This window comes from Rhagoletis pomonella, unplaced genomic scaffold (assembly GCF_013731165.1).
Source record: "Rhagoletis pomonella isolate Grant_MI unplaced genomic scaffold, Rhpom_1.0 Rhpom_scaffold_00014, whole genome shotgun sequence".
Classification (NCBI taxonomy): domain Eukaryota; kingdom Metazoa; phylum Arthropoda; class Insecta; order Diptera; family Tephritidae; genus Rhagoletis; species Rhagoletis pomonella.
In genome coordinates this window covers 4,977,614-4,981,380 of record NW_023458568.1, presented here as the reverse complement: position 1 = coordinate 4,981,380, position 3,767 = coordinate 4,977,614, and positions in this window count along the sequence as shown.

The window sequence follows — 3,767 nt, the reverse complement described above, 5'->3', positions numbered from 1 at the left end:
AATATGGGTATCAAATTAAAGAGGTTTAAGAAAGATAACTGCTGGAAATATTTTTGAGAAGGCCTGCCACCAATTTTGAATATTTAACTCAGTTAAATTGCTAAAGTAAATGAAATATTGCTATGTGGGTATCAAACTAAAGAGTTTTAAGAAGGCTTACAGTCGAAAGTATTTTAAACGAGGGTTGCCTCCTGTTAAAAAATTTAGCGCAATTTAATTGATAAACTAAATTATATATTACAATACAGATATTAAATTTAAGAGCTTTAATAAAGGTAACTGCTGGAAATGTTTTTGAGGAGGGTTGCCGCCTATTTTAAAATTTTTGACTCAGTTAAATTAATCAAGTAACTGAAATATTGCAATGTGGGTATCAAACTAAAGAGTTTTAAGAAGGCTTACAGCCGAAAATATGTTTGAAGGGGGTTGCCACCTGATTGAAAATTTAACTAAAGTACATCGATAAAATAAATGAAATATTACAATATGGGTATCAAATTAAAGGAGTTTAAGAAAGATAACTGCCTCCTGTTGAAAATTTTAACTTAGTCAAGTTGATAAAATAAATGAAATATTGCAATGTGGGTATTAAACTTTAGATTTTTAGGAAGGCTTACAGCCGAAAATAAGATCGAAGATGGTTGCCACCTGTTTGAAAATTTAACTTAATATAAATGATAACATAAACGGCTTATTACAATAATCGTATCAAATTAAAGGGGTTAAAAAACAGACCGTAGGAAATATTTTTGAGGAGGGTTGCCACCTATTTGAAAATTTTGGCTCAGTGAAATTGATAAAATAATTGAAAAATTGCAATGTGGGTAATAAACTTTAGATTTTTAAGAAGGCTTGCAGTCCAAAATATGTAGGAAGAGGGTTGCTCCCCGTTTGAAAATTTAGCTCAATTTAGTTAATAAAATAAATGACTTATTACAATAAAGGTATCAAATTAAACAGGTTTAAAAAACATGACTGTTGGAAATATTTTTTAGGAGGGTTGCCACCTATTTGAAATTTTGAGCTCAGTTAAATTGATTAAATAAATGAAATAATGCAATATGGGTATCAAACTAAAGAGTTTTAAGAAGACTTACAGTCGAAAATATGTTTCAAGAGGTTTGTCACCTGTTTGAAAATATAAATTAAATTGATAAAATAAATGAAATGTTACAATATGGGTACCAAACGAAAGGTATTTGAGGAAACTTGATTTGAAAATACTCTCAATAGAATTATGCAGTAAAAATAAACTGAAAATATTTGAATTAAATTAAACGGAAAGCATTTGGGAAAGCTTTACTAGAGACATTTTTTTACTTTTTTTTACTTATCCAAATACGGACAGTTTAAATGAAGAGAGAGCTTTCAACATCTTATCAAACGAAGTGATCATATTATCAACGAAGAGTTGGTATAAAAATCACGCACAGAAAAAAATTAATAAAGAACTACTGAAACAAATGAAAAAATTATAAAAAGCGTAACGAAGACATAAAAATATCCCATGAAATGAAATGAGGAAAACTTAAAATTGTTACTACCATTCCCTTACATTAACAGTTAAATTTTAATCATGAACAATTTCGTTCGGTCGCCATTGCCTACTAAGTATATTGTGGGTAAAGCAATTTTGAATAACATCAGATAATATTATTATGATTATGATTGCTATTACTATTATGAACTCCTGTTATATGCCCAAACAAATATTCCCAAATTAAAGCGAATTCAGAAGGGCATTTACGATCGCATGATGCAAGTGTTAAGATAATAAGAGCTGCAGAACTGAACCACTCAGGAACAATTTTTTACAAGGGTGTGTAATTTCTGGCGTATGCCAATGACATCGATATCACCGGTAACAAAAACCTCGAAGTCTGTCCTGCCTTTTCTAAGTTGGATAAAGAAGCAAAGCGATTGGGTTTAGTGATCAACGAAGTCAAGACGAAGTATCTCCTGTCATCAAACAAAGAGTCAGAGCATTCCCGCCTTGACACCCAGTTGGGAACTACCACTAACACCGATAATAATGTCAGCATGGGAATACAATGGAGAATCACTCTAGCCAACAAGTGCAACTTTGGACTGAATAGGCAATTCGGGAGTAAAGTTCTTTCTCGACGTACAAAAACCACACTCTATAAGTCACTCATCATGCCCGAGCTGATAAATGGCGCAGAAGCTTAGACAATGACAACATTCGATGAGACGGCTCTTGGAGTATTGGAGAGAAAGATTTTGCGGAAGATTTACAGGCCTCTGAGCGTTGGCGACGGGAGTACCGCAGACGATGGAACGATGGGTTGTATGAGCTTTACAACGAAATGGACATAGTGTAGCGAATGAAAATACGGCGGCTACGCTGGCTTGGCCATGTCGTTCGAATGGGAAGCAGGGTTCCAGTTCTGAAAGTATTAAACTCGCAATCCGCTGGTGGTAAAAGAGGAAGAGGGAGAGACCAAATGGAGAAGGACTTGGCTTCACCTGGAATTTCCCATTGTCGTTAGTTGGCACAGAGAGAAACGACAGGCGTTCTTTGTCGATCTCGGCCAAAATTTTTTTTTATCGACATTTTTTCTATGCTTCTCGCATCGTGCTTATCTAATCTATATATATAAATCGAACTCTTTATGACATTTTTTGTGTTATATATGGTAGGTATGAGAATCGGATGTAAAGTATATTTCATACCGCTAGATGCAGGGGGCGTGGCACCTCCCATACAAACCGAATTTTTCATATTGCACATCCCGGAAAATGTTCATGGAAGAGGTCTCGAACTTGGAATGGAGGTATATGAAAGCAATCGCATACTCATGTAGAAAAATTGTGGTTATCGGAAAAGGAGGCGTGGCACTTCCCACACTCATCGAATTTTTCATACTGGATATCTCTGAATGTGTTCATGGAAGAGTACTGGAACTTGGTATGTACAAGATATATAAAACGCGACTGGTCATGAAGAAAAGTTGGGGCTATTGGAAAAACGGACTTGGCACCTGCCATGGTAAATTACTCGAAAATGGTATAGAGATATATGAAATCAATCCCATGCTTTTAGAGAAAATTTGGGTTATTTGAGGGGACGTGGCGCCTTTCAAACGCACTGAAACTATTACGTATCTTTGTATGCATGTACAGTGCCAAGTTATTTAAGACGGCAAATATGCCTTCTGACAACCACCAAACCGTAATATTAGAAGACAAATGCGTCACTAAAAATCATGAACGTGAACTCTTGGTGAAAATGTTGGACCAAAATGTTTCAATAAAAAAATTTATTTTGGGCGGGACGAAGTTCGCCGGGTCTGCTAGTCTATATATATAAAAATGAAATGTCTTTCGTATGACGGCGATGCCTGACCAAACGGTGGAACCGATTTCAATTCTGTAAAAAGCACATTTTTGGACCTTCTGTGTGGAAGGTTCTTTGATTTAAAAAAATTTGAAATTTTTTGTTGTTGTTGCCGAAAAATGAAGAAAGATGAGACGTCACGATTTCACAATTTCATAGAGTTTTCCGTATATTGAATGTCACTAAACTACTAAACGGATGGATCGTTTTCGTTCATATTTGCAACATATTTCAGCACCTATTTCGACTAAAAATTTAATCGCTAGGTGGCGCTGGGGTCGGGATATTCATAAAAATTGCATTTAATTGCCGATTTGGCTCATATTTAGAATACAATTTAGCCAATTGAAAATAAATATTGAGACTAAAAATGTACACGATAGGTGGCATTGTGGACGATATATTCCTA